The 19,776-nt window shown below is 37.6% G+C and overlaps 1 protein-coding gene across 2 annotated transcripts in view; it reads left to right on the plus strand.

Annotated features, from left to right (window-relative positions):
• The window catches only part of Kcnn2 (potassium calcium-activated channel subfamily N member 2), a 389,972-nt gene that overhangs the window by 117,295 nt on the left and 252,901 nt on the right, over positions 1 to 19,776 (plus strand). For both annotated transcript variants that reach the window (XM_006977666.4, XM_042264409.2), the window contains exon 2: positions 17,565 to 17,650. The gene's annotated coding sequence lies outside the window, so the exon portion shown is untranslated. The remainder of the gene's footprint in view (positions 1 to 17,564; positions 17,651 to 19,776) is intronic.

Below are 19,776 nucleotides of genomic sequence, written 5' to 3' on the forward strand. Positions count from 1 at the left end.
TCCTGCAGAAATTACAGAAATAAATACAGAACTGAATCGAGCAAATAACAGCATGAGTGATGAAATATTGGTGATACAAATGTTTGTTTATTTCAAATTCAGAGTCTTAATGGTTATTTGTGTATATTAGCTGTGCAAATTCATGGATTTCACTGTGACACTTTAAATAATGGATATATTGTGTGTTCTTGATATCCACCCTCCCCACTACTGTCTTCCAGTGTCTCTCCAATCGTCCTGAGTCCCTCTTCTTGCTTAATCATACTTTTCTACTTTCAGGTCCTTTTACTTCTTAATTGAATTTAAAATTTTTACTTTATACCTTCAAGAGAAGATACAAATACTTGTTTTTCTGAGTATGACTTCTTATATGTAACTGGGTGATCTCTCTTTTATCCAGAAATCATATTTTAGATCCTTCTCCCTTCATCCAGCTCCACATGTCTCTTCTATATAACTGAATACATTTCCCCACATTTTATGCTTGTCTCGGCACAGTATGTAGGCCCAGATTCCCTGGAAGAAGGAACTGTGCTTTGGATTTAATAAATGTGAATTGTCTTTCTTCACATAGAAACAAGTTGTGAAGAAAACAAGCTAGATAATAGAAATTGACACTCCATACCTGTAACTATTTTCTCTGGGTCCAGGGTTCCCCACCTCACCTGTTTCCCACTTCGAGTCCACATTTTCAGGAAGATAGCTGAGTTCTAGAATACCAAGGTGAACTTTCAGTTAGGATTGTTCAGATTTCTCTGCTTGGTCTTGTGTGTGTGTGTGTGTGTGTATAGAAAGAGAGAGAGAGAGAGAGAGAGAGAGAGAGAGAGAGAGAGAGAGAGAGAGAGAGAGAGAGAGAAGAGAGAGAGATGCATAAACCAAAGTTGAGATGTCATAACACCAAAGGAATAGCAAGGAAATTTGCAAAAATGAGTGCTGTCCTCATTGACTTGTATGTTTGTTTTATCATTTGGGAAAGAAAATCTGCTTATTGCATCAAAGCTACATTAGCCCTTGAATGTTTAAAACCCAATTCCCTCTTTAGCAGCTGGCCTTTGTGTTGCAGATCTGTCCCGTCCTGTAATGAAAGCTCTAGAGGCACAGAAATGAGAGAGGACATTGCTTTAGGGATGAGTACAGCATGCATGGGCATTTATTATCTTAAAAATTTTCAGCTCTATTGAAATATAATATTTACACAGTCTTAAAATTAGAATACATAATTAAAATTTTAATATATCCATAGTGTTTTAGCACCATCACCACAATATAATTTTATATCATTTTAATCCCCTTCCACAAAAAGGAAGAAAACCAGCTTTTTAATTATTATTAATTTTTTAGAAGTCAGTTGCTTTCTTGTTTCTCCTTTTGTTCAGTGAGCACTAACTTACTTGATGTTTCTATGTAGTTCTCTCCTGGATATTTTGGATAACTGAGTAGACCCTATGTGACCTTTGAATTTGTTTCTTTTCACTCAAAATATTTTGAAATTTTGTTTACTTTATAGCTTGTACTTGCATTTTATTTATTCCCTCTTGTGGCCAAATATTGTTGCATTGTGTGCATCTGCCACATTTTACCTCTCCATACATTTGTTGAAGGTCATTTGAAGCCTTTCCATTTTTAGCTCATGGTAATATTAGTTAGAGGGATTCATGGTCCTTTTTTGTGTGAATGAGCATATTTTCCTATTTTCTCACTTGATTCTCAAATGCAGAATGTCTGAGTCTTACCATTTGAGGAAGTGCTAAGTGATTCACAAGTGGCTGTAACCATTTACTTGCTACCAGCAACATATGAGAATTCAACACTACATTTTTACCAACCTTTAACATTGCCTTTTTTTAAATGTAGCAAAGTCTTTCACTGCAAGTTTGATTTACATTTCTCTGTTCATTAATCATATTGAACATCTTTTCAAACACTTAATAGTTACTAGTGTACATTATTTTTGGAGAAATGTATAAATAACTTGCCTCTTTTTAATGAGATTATTTGTATTTTCATAATTGCACTATAAGTGGTTTTTATAGTTTCTGAACACAAGTTTCTTATTAGATGTTCTTTTGAAGAGATTTTCCTCAGTGTATTAGCTTTTCCTTTTTTGTTGCTATTTGCAACACAAAAGGCCTTCATCTTTGATGTGGAAAGGCTAACTTAGCCAGTCTTTTGGGTTTTTTTTGTTACATGCACTTTTAGTCTATCTATGAATCCATTATCTAACCATGGAGACACAGATTGACCCCTACTTTATATTCCAAGAGTTTAAGGATTTTACTTCTTACATTTCATCTCTGATACGCTTTCAAATAATTGTATGTGATGTGATAGATCTATTGTCTATTTTATTTCACTTTATCTGCACATAGATGCTTGATTGTCCTAGCACTATTTGTCATCAAGGCTCTTCAATCTTTATTCAGCTGCACTGGCATCCTTGTAAAAAATGTGCTGAATATAAATGGAATGGCTCATTTTTGATACTCAATTATTTTTCAATGAGCTATAAATCTGTTCTAATTACTCTTTATCTATGTACAAAGTTTTGGAGGAAAAGTATGAATCTTCCAAATTGGATCTTATTTTTGAAAAATGTTTTGTCTCTTCTGAGTTCCTGTATTGACATATGAATTTTAAGATCAGGTTATCAAAAGAGCTAGAGTTTTAATAGGCTTGAACTTACATACCAATTTGAAGAATATAGCTCATGTAACAGTAATACATTTTCTGATCCATGGTGTAAACCTTCCATTCATTTAGCTTTTCTTCACTCTCTTTTACCAAAGCTTTATACCTTTTGATTTATTTTATTTTATGTGTATGAGTTTTTTGCCTGGATGTATGTATGTGCTCCACGTGCATGCCTGCTTTTGGCAGGTCAGAAGACTGCATCAGATCCCCTGGAACTGGAGTCACCAATGGTTGTGAGCCACCATGTATGTGCTGGGAATCAAACCCAGGTCCTGTGTAAGAGTAACAAGTGCTCTACACCCACCCTCAATAATCTCCCTAGCCTCCAGTGCTTTGTAGTTTTATGGGGGCCATGCCTGGAACATCTTTTGTTAAATATATACCTATTTTATTATTTTTGTACTAATGTAAACAGAATTTTCTTCATTTTCAGATCTCCCATATTTTGTGTATTTGCTCTAGTTTAGAACAGGGCTGAACTTTTATTCAAGTATTGTTTTTCTTATAGATCTCAGAATTTTCTTTGTACAGAATTACAGTGTATGTAAAGAGATATAGTTTTCATTTTTCCTTTTTGATACGGCATGCCATTTTCTTGTCTGCTAACAAGGGCTAGAATCTCTGGGACTATTGAATAGTAGTTATGGGAACAGTTAATGTCTTGTTTCCATTTTATGAGGAAGATAGCATTCATTTTTGTTTTTTATCACTGGTTGGTAGGGTTTAGCTATGGATTTTTTGGTATTTTGGTAGATGTTTTTAATATCATCAAGTTTACTTCTATTCCAAGTTTATTAAAAAATTTATTATGAATGCCATTTTCAGTACTGTCAAATTTCTTGTTTGCTTCTATTGTGATGATCATATGAAGTTTTCCTCCTACAGACTATTAATAGAGTATTTTGCATTAATTGACTTCCTACCTGGTCTTCTGTCCTATCATGTATGTAAGTTGCTAGATTCACTTTGTTAGTATTTTGATTAAGAGTCTTAAAACCATATTTGTATACTGTTCTGTTGCTTTCATTGCTCATTAAGTCTCTTATATTTTTATGTATACAGCATCATACAATGAGTTGATAAGTATATTATCCCATAATTTTTTGTTTGAGAATTTCATATATTGATACAATGTGTCTCAATCAAACCCACCCCCCATTCCCCCCCTCAAATTCCTTCCCTATTGCCCAAGCCCCATCATTCCTTTTCAGTTTTATGCGTTTTTTTTTTTTTCTTAAAAGACTTCTGACCTCACCTAGTATTGCCAGTAGGTGCATGACTGTGGGTCCTTCTGCTGGAGCATGGGTAGCCTCACAGGTGCCACATCCCTGAAGAAAACTGACTGTCCCTCTCCTAGCAGCCATCAATTGCCACTAGCTCCACAGCCACAGGTGGCACTTGAGGAGTCTCCTTCCTAACCGTCCTGGCATTTTGTCTGGCTTGATCATACATGGGTATTGTGCATGCAGTCATAGTCATAGTGAGCTCATGTGTACCACTGCCTTGCAGTTGTTGGGAAAAGGCGATTTTACTGCAGTCATCCACTAATTCTGAATCCTGCAGTCTTTCTCTTTCTTTTTATGCAATAATATCAACTCTGGGGAGTTGGAGATAGGATAGAGATGTTCTGCTTAAGGCTGAACACTCCCCAATCTCTTGTTCTCTACAAGTTGGTCAGTGTGAGTCTCTGCATAAATAACTTTCTAGTGTAAAAAGAAGTTTCTCTGATGAGGACTGAGAGATGTATTACAGCATGGATATATAGGAAAAACTGGGACAGTTTAATAGTATGTTCATTTAGCAGAGTAGTAGTAGGTTCTCTCCTGGGTCCTATTACCTACCTAGCCATCCATGGGTTCTTGGCTCCATTAATAGTGCCAGGCATGCCAAGTCTTTACCTTATTAAGTAGGTCTTAAATCTAATCTAAAAGTAGTTTGTTATATTAATATTCATATCATTATAGCACTAGTGAGCATATTTTGTCACTCACAGGATTCACAGTTGGCTAAGACTTTAATCTATTTCCAAGGTACCTTGCATAGCAACTTCTAGCACTATGAAAAGCTAGTCAGTAGGGATGAAGCTTCCAGATGAGTATTAGCTTGAATTTTTCCATGTTCTTGGGTGATTCATGTTATGTGGTGACTTCAAATATAGGATCTTACCATCAAATTCTGGAGTATAACCAAGAGCATTGACAATAATTTGTAATATTTGGGGTTTGGAGACCTCACTAGCCAAGCACTCCCAAAGATATATATTGCATCATACAATGAGTTGATAAGTATTTTATCCCATGACTTTTTATTTCTTGAGAATTTCAGACATTCATAAAATGTGTTTTAATCAGATCCTCCCCCATCTATCTTAAGAAGTGTCTACAGGAGTAGGTTTCCATGTGGTGTTTTGAAAGTCTTAGTGTCAGTTATTTCTCTCCATACCCCCTCAGCTACACTGTCTCCCCATCTCCCTCCCCATTTAACCCTTCTTATGCCTTTACCCTTTTCATGACACCTGGGTTCTAACCTCCCTTCCTTAAAGCGCCCAGCCAAATACTCCTTAGTAGTTCCCTGGCTTCAATGGTACTCCAATTTAAATACACTTATCTAAAAATTCAAAGCTAGAATCCACATATGGAAGAAAACAATCTGCATTTGCCTTTCCATGCCTGGGTTATCTCACTCAGAATGATTATTTTCAGCTCCATTCATTTACCTGCAAATTTCATGATTTCATTTCTGTTTACAACTGAATGATATTCTATTGTATACATGAATCACATTTTCACTCTCCATTTATCTATTGATGGATATCTGGCTCTTTCCATTTCTTGGCTGTTGTGAATGCAGCAACAATGAACATAGGTGAGCAAATAGAGCCTTTTGAATATACATCCACGAGTGGTGTGTTGGCTAGTTTCCGGTCAATTTGACTCAAGCTAGAGCCATTGAAAGGAGAGAACCTCACTTGAGAAAATGCTTCCATAAGACCTGGCTGTAGGGCATTTTCTTAATTAGTGATTGACTGGGGGAGGCAGCCCATTGTGGGTGGTGGTATTCCTGGCCTGGTGGCCCTGGGTTCTATAAAAAAGCAGGCTGAGCAACAAAAATAATTTTATGGTTGGGGGTCGCCACCAAATGAGGAACTGTCTTAAACGATTGCAGCATTAGGAAGGTTGAGAACCACTGATCTAAGGTATTTTATTCTTCATACTTTTTTACGCTATTCAAATGTTTTTATCCTCTAAAGCAGTGGTTCTCAATCTTCTTAATGCTGTGAACCTCTACTAAATTCCCCAACCACAAAAATTTTCATTGCTTTTTCATAAGTGTAATATTGACTCACAATGTAATATCTGATATTTGAGGTATCTGATATATGACCCAGAGGGGTGGAGACCCACAGATTGAGAACTCCTGGTATAGAATCTTGTCTGCAAATGAGAATGATTTGACTTCTTCCCTTCCGCTTGCACCTCCTTCGTCTCTTCCTCCTGTCTCGTTACTCTAGCTAAGGCTCCAATACTGCATTGAACTGGAGGCTTTTATTGTTTTTCTGCTCTTAATCACCCAGGTGTCTCCCCAGTCCCTGGAATAAAGGCCTTTGAGGTATGTCCTTATGTGGTGATATTGTGTACCCCAGTATATTGTGCATCCTAATAAACTTATCTGGGGTCAGAGAACAGAACAGCCACTAGATAGACATAGAGGGCAGAAAATGGTGGCACACACGCCTTTAATCCTAGCATTCCAGAAGAAGAGATCCATTCGGATCTCTGTGAGTTCAAAGCCACACTGGAAACAGCCAGGTATGGTGACACATGCCTTTAATCCCAGGAAGTGATGGCAGGAAGCAGAAAGGTATATAAGGTGTGAGGACCAGAAACTAGAGCCTTTTAAAGCTTTAGCTTTTAACAGTAGTTCAGCTGAGATCCATTCAGATGAGAACTCAGAGGCTTTCAGTCTGAGGAAACAAGATCAGCTGAGGACTTGGCGAGGTGAGGTTGGATGTGGCTTGTTCTGCTTCTCTGATCATTCAGGGTTCACCCCAATACATGGCTCCGGGTTTGTTTTTATTAATAAGACCTTTGAAGATTCATGCTACATCCTTATCCTCTAGATTTCATTGATTTCTTTGTAATATCTCTTCTTGCATCTCTAATTTTGTAAATTGGGGACTTCCCTTTCCTTTGCTTAATTTGGATAAGGATTTGTCAACCATGCTAATCTTTTCATAAAACAAACTTCATTTCAGTGATTCTCAACATCTGGTTTTAATTTCTATTTCATCAGTTTCTGCTCTGATCTTGCTCATTTCTCCCTGTCCACTGCTTTAGGGTGTTGTTTATTCCTTTTCTTCCAAGGCTTTAGGGTTCATCGTGAAGTTGCTTAATTACATTCTCTTTGATTTTTTCATGTAGACACTTAAAGCTAAATATGAACTTTCCTTTTAAGACTGTTTTCATTCATTTCTATATGTTGTGTTTTCCTGTTCATTCAACTTTAGGAAATTTTAATTTTTTAAAATTTCTTTCATTCATTATTTAGTAGTGTGTTCTTTAATCTCCATGCCTGTGTGTATTTTCTATGACTTCTATTGCTGTTATCTAGTTTTATTCCCTTGTAGTTAGATTAGGAATGGAAATTATTTCAATTTCCTGTATTTGTGGAGATGCTTTATGTCCAATATGTGGTCTATGTTAGTAAAGGATCCATGCATCACTTACCATTTTATATATTTTAAAGAATTTGCAAAGGATTGGAATTAATCCTTTTTTGAACTTTTAGTGGAATTCATCATTGGGTCAAATGCACCTACATTTTCACTGAAGAAAGTTTTAAAATTACTAACTCAGCCTTTATATTTACTGTTGACTTATTAATATTTTCTTTTTTTTCCTGAGAATATTTGGAAATCTTATCACTCAATTTATCCATTTTGAACTAAGTTATCTTCTTTGTTGGTGCACAGTTTTTCATATTATTCCCTGGATTCTTTTCAATTCTTGCTAGATGGGTAGCAACATCCTGCTTTCACTCCTCTTTAGTAACCTGAATCTACTTCCCCCTTCCCATTTTGTCATTCTACCAAAAAAATCATTGATTTTTGTTGATATTTTCAAAGAGCCCATCTCTGATTTATAGGTATATTCAGTATTTATTGATATATTGTTATTTTTATTTCATTTTCTGCTGCTCTAATCCTTATTGTCACCTTCATTCTGTTTTGTTTGCTTATTTTTCTAGTTTCTTAAGGTGGAAGGTGTATTTATAGATCTTCTAAAGAATCAGTTTCTTGTAGCTGTAGCCTAGGCTGGCCTTGAACTTCTGATCTTCCTCCCTCCACCGTCATACCCCTTGGTATGCGTGTAACATATGTTATTACCAAGTTACTAAGACCAAGTATAGGGCTTCAATTTTACCTTTGCTTCTGATCTTGAAGGGCTATAGTTAAGGAATCACTCTCAATTTAGATCAAGGTGTATAACTTTTTAACTGTAATTAACCAATTATATTTCCCTCTAGTATCCATGACCTTTATGATCCTCATATAATTCATTTTACAAAGAAAATCATTTACATGATGTAATTGATTTCAATAGACATTGGGTTTCTTTCATATCATGAGAGTCAATTAATGGCCAGGCTAATAAAGCCTTGAAGAAAGAAAGAGTGTCAAATATTTCATAAGCTCCTAAATTAAAACAGTTTTCTAGGTAGCTCCTTTCTCCAATGTGTCTCAATACAACATTGTTCCCATACCCATATAAAGGCAGCAGGCATAGTGACTGGGGGAGAAGCCAAACCAAGAGAAAAAGGAAGCACCTCTTCCTTCTTCCTGAGACTTCTATAGTGTCATCTCATTTTCTTGGTGTCTTATGATATCCAGCTTTGACCTCAAAATACAGAAGGATCCTGAGTTTACAAGCACCACAGTAATGTATGGCTAGCCTTAAAAACAAACATCAGATGCTATACATCCAACAAGAAAAAAAGACGACATTCTCCTCTCATATTTATTTTCAAAGGACTCTTACTGGCTCCCAAATTTGGAATCATTTTTTTAATAGAAGAATTCTAGTTTTAAAGGATAGAAGACTATTGCCTCTTTCCTTGCCATTTAAGGCTATTTTGTGGGTGCTGGGTGCTTCAGAACAGTGAGCAGAGAAAGGAGGAAAAACCGAAGGGTTGATTTTTTGTTTATTTATTTGTTTGTTTGTTTGCATTTAATGCCTAGATATGTTTTAATGTGAGCCCTCTCTTGCTCTCAGTCTAATTTCATTCACAGAACATAGTGAAGCTCACCATCTCAAACCAACCTTCCTTACGGGACAGGATAGTATCCAAGGGTCCTGATGTTCTTCTCCCCATAAACTCACATATGGTTTTTAAGTTTGCAGATGTAGAGCCAGAAAAGCTGAGTGTTTTTGTCCAGACTCAAATGCCTTTCCTACCTTGACAGGTGAGAAGTTTCTCAGCTTCTGCTTTCTGTCTCTTAGGGAGAGTAATCCTGACAAAGATGTGGTTCTAGCGGTTCACCTGCATTTTCCTCTTCCTGGGGCTCCTAGATTCCCTTGCCAAACACACGGCTGTGCAAGCGACAACAGTGAGAGCCTTTCAGTCTGGATTCCTGATATATTCATAACATATTCGGTAGTGACTGGCTTTTGCTTTTATTTTTGAGTGATATTGCTGCGTTACGACAGAAGCTCCAAAATCCGCAGTGACTTTGTGAAGCAAAACTCCAGGCAGGCTAATTTTAGACAGCGTGAGGAAAACATCTTTGTGGCATTAATCCACTGAGATTTGGGGTCAATTTATTACTGCAGCATAGTGTCCCATATCCTTATTAATATAATTTCCAAAACTCGGTAGGAGATAAGGTCACATGCAGCCATTCTAGCATCAAAGACTCAGTTTGCAGACAGTATCCCAAATGCTTGCCTAATGAAGAGAACTAAAGACACAGCATCCACCCAGCTAGCCGAATGATAGCTGCAAGAACACATTAAACCAAAAACATTGAGATGATTTTTCAGCATTCGTTACTTTTAATTCAGTGGGTCATGCCTTTGTGTGGTCAATTACAGTCTATTTTTGTGCACAATTACAATAACTAACTCTGGTTGCTGTGTGACACCAAGAGATAAAAGGATACATATGTCAGCTTAATGTTCCAACTTTGAACATTATAAAAATTATCTACAAATCAACTTAAATCCCATGCTTAAGAACAACATTGACATTTTTAGATTTGCTACGCTGTTTAACAGTAGACTGGAATTAACCCTAAATTGTTGTTAAGTAATCTGATTTATTTATTAGCTTCAGTCATTTGTATGCTACAACAAGTTTATTTATTTGTTTATTTTTGTATTATTCCTATGATGCTTAGAATGCATTAGGTCGTGATCTAATTGCCTATCATACAATATTAAATAACCTACAGAAATGTTTGAATTTATAAAATGAGCTTTCGTCACTATAGGTGGGATAAGGAGCAATATGGAGATGAGAGCAAATGTAAATGAAATAATATTCAGTTAGCAGAGATTAGCATAGAGTGCTTTTGGTGCATGTTCTGAGAAGAAAATCCCCAAATTTGCCAGTGGAGGTTAGTAAAATTTAAATGGAGTGAATACATACTGAATTTCACCTAAGGGTAGTATAGTCTCTTGTACGGCAACAGTACTGTTTTTCAAACGTTTAAACTCCATTTCAGATGCCAACACCCTACATGCTTTCAGTGGTACATGAGAAACCATAAATATTAACTCTGATAGTTCTTTCAAAATTATGTCAGTGACTCCTTTTTAAAGACGTCTGCATCTGATTACAATCAGATTGGGCCATGTGTGAAATAAACTCATTCTGTTCAAATTAAGAAAGTGGGTGTTTAAAGTGATGAAATGCACAACATGGCTACTTCCAGTAACTTCTCCACAGCTCCAATCAGTCTGACTTTTAAAAGCCTTAATATCACTTTGATAATCATAGTTACCTGCCTTCATGCTTTGTTCCTCTTGGATTATAGTCTTTTTTTTTTAAAAAAAAAAAATCTTCCTATTTGTATTTTTATTTTTATCAAATGAAACAATGCTGAAAGTTCAACCAGATTCATTCCAAAATGGGAACATCCTAAATATGTTTTCTGACCTTCCAACCCCAGCTGTCTCTGCTTCTGTGGTATCAACTCTTGAGTTCCAAGACCATGAACTTCCATTTCTCAAGGTATGACATTCTCCTCCTAGGATCAGCTCTTGGCCTGCTGTCTCCCGTGTATTTCCATCTCTGTGTTAAGATACATCTACATTTCATGCTTAGAACCATGTTTCTCCAACAGTAGTTCGTGTGTGTGTGTGTGTGTGTGTGTGTGTGTGTGTGTGTGTGTGTGTGTAGGTGCTTGTATGTACATACATGTGGTTACAGGACAACCTCAGGAGCCATCCATCTTGCTCTTTGAAACAGCTTCTCACTGAGCTGGGCATCATTGAGGAGGCAAGGCTCACTGCCCAGTGTCTCCCTACTGCTGTGTATACGAGTGCACACCAGCATGCCCAGCATTTTTTCCCGTGAATTCTGAGGCTGAGTTGGGTCTTCATGCTTACCAGGGAAGCACTTTATTGACTGAACCATCCCCCCCACCCCCCCGCCTGCCAGCCCAACAGTGACTCTCAAATGCATGCCATCTGTCTATGACACTGTCAACTTGCAGTATCTCAGAGTTCAAAGTTGCATTGTATTCCTCAGTTTAACTTTGTTTCTTTTCTTAGTTCTTCTTCTTAGTGCCATCTCAAGCCATTCATCATTCCTTTGCATTTTTCTTATATATCCCTTTACTTCTCATAATCACCTCCTTTAGGCTGTCCAGACCATTGCAATAGCTCCCCAACCTAGCATAGTGGCTCCATGGTGATGGATCACTTTCTTTCCTTCCTTTTCTTAGGGAGTAAATTCCGGGCCTTGCATAGGCTTAACAAATGCTTTTCCATTGACTGACATCCATTTATTTCTTTTCTTTTGTAGATTTCTCACTTTTAGAATCCCATACATGGAACTCATCCAGCTCACTCATAGTGTGATTTTTAACTTCATTCCTCATTCTGTCCTTCCTTTTGTTCAAATGGACATCATGGATATTTACAATGGATGATATCTCTATAGTTGATGAGAGCTACTCTTTCCTTGAGAGGAGCTGAGGGGGGACCCTTGTGGTCACTGGTGTGTCTACTCTGTTAAAGTCTGGACTGTGGGTCCCTTTTATGAGAACTGCTCTCTAACCTATACAGAACTGACCATTAATGAATAAAGAGGCTGTGAAATGGAAAGGGAGCAAGGAAGAGAACATGTTTAGAAGGAGGAAAGGGAAGGGAGAAAATGCTGTAATTATAGTATAATCTCAAAAATAAAAAAGAAAAGAAAAGAAGCATGTACTGCCTCAGGCAGGGTCTTACTGACCCCTGGGACCCAGCCTCCTCATTTGTGGATGGAAGAACAGAAAACTCGGCTATTCTGCTCATAGTCTGTGTGTTTTCTTCTGTCATGCACTGTTGGCTAACCAAACCTATTATATGATATGATCGTTACAGGGAAGCCTCTAAATTCTCTGTGGAGACTTGCTTGCTGGCAGCTTCCTAATTATTTTCATCACATGTCTTGCTTGGGGGCATCGTCCTCCACTCTCTGTTCTAAAATCATTATAAGTTTTTCTTGTCCTTGAAAGACAGGGAATCAGAAACATCCTAACACCCCGTGTCTGTCCCAGAATGACTTTGTGGCACATTAAATCTGCCTGCGTGCACCCCTTGAGGGTAGTTTTTGTAAAGACAATGCTAGGCTCTTTTTTGAAAATGATCTTCATCTCTCCACTATACCCAATCTGCTAAATTTGCCCTAGCCCCAGCCCCTTACAGAATAAAAGGTACATGGGAGCAAAATGGGGATGTTTATCACAGAGACTCAAAGTGATAGCAAATTCAGTGAACTAAAAGCCCATCTCAATCACAAGTGACTTAAATCTACAAAAAGCCCAGAAGAGTCTGCCCTGTAGGAAGTACAAATCATAACTTCATATCACAATGGGAAGCCAGGAGGCTGGGTTCTATGTCTTTTATGCTGCTGAATGGATCTGTGCAGGTTGGTATTACTAATATCATAACATAGACTCCAGGATTAGGTCACAAAAAGAAGCAAATCCACAATTTTCTGGGTCACATAAAGTCTATATGTTTCTCTTATATGCCGACAAAACCAAAAATACACCTAAATCAATGCTGCTACAATTTCTAGGTTCCCAACATCATCCGAGTCATCTAAGTTGATTGACAATATATCAATGTCCACTCCAGCTTGTAGCACTGTGCTAGTCAGTCGAGACTCTGGACCTTTACTTAAACCACCTTCCATTTATTCTTAGTGATGATTTGAGCTTTTATTTCACAGAGTGAATAGAAGCTACTTTCATTAATATTCTCAAATTTCAACTACCCTCCATTGCCCGTGCCAACATCTTCTGTTCTTTCCTGCATGTACTAAGATGGTAGCAAAGGTCATGACAACTATATGGCTCTGAACTATGTGGACCAACCCACCCATTTTTCTATAGCAGTGGCTTTGGCTTTGGCTGTGCATCTGAATGGCGTGAGATGCTTTTAGAAACTGAACTTCTTCAAATGCTACAAGCTGGGAATGGGAGCAAGTAGATGGAGATGTGTGAGAATAGAGATCCCTGGTATGTTGAATGTTAAATAAAAAATAAATTCAAACAACAACCACAATAAAACCCGATTTTCAGAGCCTCCTTTAGCCAATGGAATCATCTCTTAGGAGGGAAGTTCAACTATCTTAACCCTTCCTCAGCTCCCAGGTCATCTTGTTGGAAGCCGGACTCAAACTCCCACAAAGGAAAATATCCCCTGTATGTTCACAAGTGTTCAGTATCAACTCTCAGCACAATGCCACTCTGAGTGCTCCTCCTCGTACATGTCTGTCTGGATGGAATGTTGCTTTCTTTATTGGCTTTTCACTCGCAAGAGGATGTACATGATCTCTCATAATCATTGCCATTCTCTTTGCTTCTCAGTGCCTACTCTTGCCTAAGCCACTCTAAGACCTCTGTCACCCTTATCTTTTGGAACCTTATCTCTACTTGCTATAGAGTTCCTGACCATGCTGTTTAACACTTGCCTGTTCTAGGGATCATTGCCAGTATGGCTTCCTGCTGTATCTGCTTCACTATTTTCTCTACCTCTCCTTGCTCCCTAAGTGTCACTATTCTCTTAAATCCCACTGGCTTCTTGTCCTACTGTGCACTTGCTTTGAAAACAATTTTGATTGGTTTTAGATCTCCTTTGAAAATATCCTGAAATCGATGGACTTTTCCCTTGGTTAATCAAATTTCTTACCAAGGCTTGTTGTAGAAGTTGTCTTTGCATTTTGTTAAATTTATCCAATTGGTTCTTGATTTAATGAGGGAATCCCAGATGAGTGAACACCGCACCCCGAAATTCACCTCTCAGAATCCCCCCAGATACCATAATGCTCTCCTGGTCATAGTTTACTTCCAGGTTTCTTATTCAGCACATGCCAAGAAAGGTTGACAATTTATGGAAGGTTTTGTGCTATTTTGTAATTTAGTCATTTTCATTCCCCAAAGGTCATTATTTAATCTCACATTTAGTTGATTATTTTCCTAAGTCCAGGATTCTGTTTTAAAACTCCCTTTACTTTAAAATATCAAGAGGGTTTTATTTCTTTTTACCTCTAGAAATTGGGAAGCTGCTGCTCTGATCTTGAACTTGGTATTTTCCATGTTTTCTTGTTGGTGGTCTTCATAAACACCTTAACATTTTTTTTTGGTCTCTACAATAGTTTTCATTATTCCCATTATGGAGAGAAAAATCAGAGAAGAATAACTTGCTTAAAATACCACAAGTAGTGACACATATGAATTGAGCTCCACATGTCCTCTGTCCTGAGCTGCGTCATAAGAGTTAATGCCACCAGCGTCAAATAAGATGCCATGCTCTAACATCACTGCCTATTGAGTGTTTGCCCAGACTCAATGCTAAGTGCTTCAATTGCATTTCCTCACGTCATCCTTACAAGAACTCCCTGAGACCAGTTCTATTTCTATCCTCAATTTACAGACGAGAAAGCAGAACAGTGAAAAGGTCACACAGAAAATAAAAGAAAGAAAGCTCCAAACATATAGTGTAAGGAGCATTGACTGCAGTCTAATAAACACATCCTAAAAAGGATAATTACTAAACACTTTAAGTTTTATATGACATACAGAGTCTTTTGCAGTTACTCAGATCAGCCATTACAATAGGAATGTAGCCACAGACACCCAGGATAAAAGATGAATGTGGTTATGTCTCCCTAAAGTTTTATTTATAAAAGTAGTTGATGTATTTGCCTTGTGGACCACCCTGCTTCAGATAATATTATTATTTTTTAAAACAAACAAATAATGATAACCTGGTAATGAAGCTAGATTCTGCTTCAATTGGAAAGGTGTTGTGTTCTTGGTATTAGAGAAGCTTAGGAATTTCAAGTGAGATTGGTGCAGGAAGTTGACAGCAGAAAAAAGGAAGTTGGTGGAGGTAAGGGACAGATAGTTTTGGTGACTGGAGAACAGAGGGCGGATGCTCTCAACCCCCAAAGCTTCCTCCTCAGCCCACCACTATGCCCTTTCTAGCTCTGCCACATGCTGAGTTGACTGCTCTAAGAGACTGAGATAATGAGAATGGATTAATGGCACAAGAGTCAGCATATATAACTTGGCTATTGTGACACTCCAATCTGAGCAGTTTTCAATTCTCCAATACCTCAAAACCAAACAAACAAAACAACGAAGAACAATACAGACTTTCTCTGAGGGAAAATTTTCAAAGCATCCTCACTGTTAATCAAAAAGAGTAATAATTCAGCAATGCCGGCAAATAGCTGCCTTTCATGTTACAGCCACATGATTTTGGTAAAAAGAAACAGATGGTAGATTTGGTTCCAAGTAATACAGTACACATTACTCATTTGGAACCAAGATCAGAGGAGCATTTACTTATCACTGCCACATAACCAAGAGCTGGGCCTTGGGGAGGAGTGTGCGCATGACTGACGTAAAGGCTTTGCTCTGCCAAGCGTGTCACTGGGATAGAGGTAAAGAAGTATTTCCATCTTCAACAAGACTTGCTTCAACAAGATAGAAAGGCAGGGAGGTAGCTTAAAGTTTTTATTCTATTGGAATATATATTTGTCATCTATAACCAGGAACTGAGACTTAAAATTGACCCTTTTTACCTTCAGTAGCACCATGAGTAAGCCAAAATTCTTAAAGGTGATTTTTGAAGTGGAAAATGAACGTTATCCTCACTTGGGAGAAAGAAATTGATTACCAAATAAAGAATATTAAGGTAGAGTTACTTTTCTCTCCTATTAGACAATTCCTTATGCACAGTAGCAGAGCTCTCAGCATGGTTATGGGTGAACATACTTGACTAAGGCAGGGAGACCATTCTTCCTTCCATGCTTTGCAAATCAGTCCAGTCTCATTGCTACGGTGAAATCTGGGAGTCAGTTGCAAACCCAAGACCCTAAGTCAAGCCTCCCGTCACAGTGAGTCATTCCTCTGCACATTAACATTTTCACAGCATATTTCTGTGTCTCTTACCTCTAGAACCCTTGCCTCTATAAAAAAAAAAAAAAAAAAAAAAAAACAAGATGGTAAGAACTGATATGTTTTCCTCATCATCAGCTAAAAGTCACATGTGGCTTTCATATCAGTTGGGGGCTAGCTTTGTAAATATTCTCAGAAGCACTTTTTGCAGCCTTCTATTAGAACAGGTGAATTTGTCCTTGAACATCCCTGCCTTCCTCAACCAAGAATTCTTAATACTCACAATAGCATTAGAAAATATGTAATTTCTAGGTCTCTACCACCTAAAATTTATAGCATTTTCTGGTCTGTTATCCAAACTATCCTTGGGACAAATGAAGCCTTTCCTTATACCACACCCCCAAATCTGATATAAGCTCACTTGCTTTATTAAAATATGTTGCATCTAGTCTGATGAACTCAAAAGAGATTCTTTACTTTATGGTTTTAAAATATTTTTAATTTAGTGAAAATTTTTCTTCAACCAGTATATATATTTTTAATCTTTCTCATCAGATCAACATTAGAAAAAATAATTTTAAGTTTGGACTTTAAAATTTTTGAAATATAAAGACCACAGCTCCTGCTTTTTTCTTCTTTGGTCCTGGAGAGAAGATTGCATGTGTGTTGACATTTGGGTTGGGATGTTGCAGAAGATCATGGATGTTAGCACTGGGCTCTGTAATTGCTGACAACCGTGGGTGCTCAGCTGATTTGAACCAGACGGTGATCCAGATGGTGAATAGGAGAAATAAGAAAAAAAAAACTGAACGCTGAACACACACAGTGCCTTCTCTCCTCTGTCTAGCACTTTGGTATGAAATTGAAAACAATACCCTCTGACAATCGTCCTTTAATTCCACAAGTTGGATGAGTGGCCAGTGGCCCAACTTTCAGCCCTCACTCTCACTCTCAGCCACATCTCTTTGTGTGAGACAAGAATTCAAAATTGTGTGTAGAGCGACTGTTGGTTAAAGGTAGAAGATAATTTAACAGGGATTCATTCTAAAGATTCCCTAGAATGTGACAATTAAATGGGCTATAGATTTTCTACATTGAACATGCATATTATTAGAAGGTAATAGGATATGTTCATAAATTCTGAAAAATAAGAACTCAACCCAGGTCTCTGTACCACAGCAAATAATCATTTAAGAGTAAAGATAAAATTTACAAAGTTTGGACAAATACTAATGGATTTTTCTTCTTACAGATTCTTGTAGAGAGAATTACAAGAGGATGGACTCCAACAAGGGAAAAGGGGCGTCCAAGCAATGGAGTGGGCTGTAGGCAATAGTGGTGAGTACCATCAGTAGGGAATGCTTGAACTCAAGTCTAATGTGGATATTTTTTAATGTAAACAATGTTAAAATTGGATTGGCTGAATTGACTGCAAACTGGATTCTCCTCCCTGTGTGTGATTTCAATCTTTTCCTCCTTACTCTTGATACATCTTTTCCTAATGAGTAACTGCTTGTTTCTCTCATGTTTCTAACTATCAACACACACACACACACACACACACACACACACACACACACACACACACACACACACACACACCATGATAAATAATTGAATTTCTTTCTTGACTCCTCTTTGACTCTTGTGCTCATATTTGAATTTTAATTTTAATATTTAATTTAAATATTTATATGCTGATGAGAGACGGTGTTTTGATGGGATTAACTGTCAGGAAACACATTTTGTCTTAAATTTTGTGTTTATCCAGCCTGTGATCCATATATTTCTTTAGCCCCAGTTTTCTCCCCTGAAGTTGAGATGATGCTCTAAGCTTCATTAAGGTCAAAACCAAGGTCATATTTATGTTTGTGTATTGTATTTGAGGTGTTGACTCATTTCTTCTATTTATATAGTTCACTGTGTGGCTACCAGATGAGCATTTATCTCTACTATGTTTTTACTAAAAACATAAACAAGGCAAAACACTAAGCAGTTTGCAAGGTCTCTTTTTATTTCTATGACCAATTAAACAAGGAACTAAAAGTTGGATAGAGACCAAAGAAAACCCAAGGACATGGGTAAAGTGCTCTTGGTTAGCCACTGTTAGACCCCTATGAAGTGTATCTATAGAATATCGCCCCAAATGGCTCTAAAACATAGCAAGAACATTGGAGGAAAACAATAAACCAAATACTTGAGATTCTTTCACTAAGTGCTTTTAGTCTACTGAATAAAATCATTAGAGGATTGAAAAGATTAGTAACAAGTTTCAACAATTAGAAAAATTGATTTGCTTTCTAACTCAGTGAGAAAATAAAGTAAAATTCAAGTTTACTAGTCAAACTGTAAGATCTATTAGATTCTTAGGTGGGCTAGTCATTCTTCCCAAATTAACATAGGAGTTCAGTACATTTGTATTGCAGAGAATCTGTGTGTGTGTGTGTGTGTGTGTGTGTGTGTGTGTGTGTGTGTGTGTGTGTGTGTATGTGCGCGTGTGTGACAGGATCTTGCTGTGCAGCCCAGGCTGCCCTAGAACTTATGTTGCTTGGGCTAGTGGCAAACTCAGTGATCCATCCCCCTTCACCTCCCATGTGCTGGGGTTAAAGGATGTGCCACCATGCACAACTAGACTCTTACCTTCAGGTCTTACTAGAAGACGGTGCTAAACAACAAGAAAGCCATGACTAAAAATGTGTCATAATGAGGAACTTGAGGTAAACTTTCAAAGAATAATTTTAGAAAGATAGCCTTTTTGAGTATTTCTTTTAGGACATTAAAGAAATGACTCTTCCACTAAAACATTGTTTCTTGATTTGGTCTGGACGGTAACAAAAACAGCTCATGGTGAGAAAGGAGAAATCTGGGAGAAACACGTGAAAGAGTAGAGGTCTTCAGTCCTCTCTCGGGATATGTCACTGTTATTTTTATATGCAACACACAGATGTTTATCTTCACATGCTCAGCCCACAAGCCATTGTTGTAACTAGACTGCACTGATACCATCTTAACTATTTAGCACACCTACAGAGAATGGCCAGCCACTCCACCAGGGTGGTAAGGTCATCGTTTTGGCTGATGGGGGTGTGGGGTGTGGTGTGTGTGTGTGTGTGTGTGTGTGTGTGTGTGTGTGTGTGTGTGTGATTCTTTTACATCTAGCTTCTAATCATTTCTTGGTACATTTGGAATATAGGCAATAATGTGTAAGTTTCTTTAGGTAACTTTGTGATTACACTAAGGAGAAGTGCCTTCTTACCCATCTTCCTATGATTGTGAGTTCTGAGTAAGACAAAAGTGATAGAAGCCAGACTTTTGGTATTGACTTAAAAATAGGTATTAATCTGGTATTTCCTGGAAAATCCACAATGGAAAAAAGCAAAGATTCTTTGTATGTTGTATTGTCGGTTCAGCTGGAGCTCGTGTTACTAAAGTGGTGATTGTAGCTGTGTCACAGAGAGGATATA

Source organism: Peromyscus maniculatus, chromosome 19 (genome assembly GCF_049852395.1).
Source record: "Peromyscus maniculatus bairdii isolate BWxNUB_F1_BW_parent chromosome 19, HU_Pman_BW_mat_3.1, whole genome shotgun sequence".
NCBI lineage: Eukaryota > Metazoa > Chordata > Mammalia > Rodentia > Cricetidae > Peromyscus > Peromyscus maniculatus.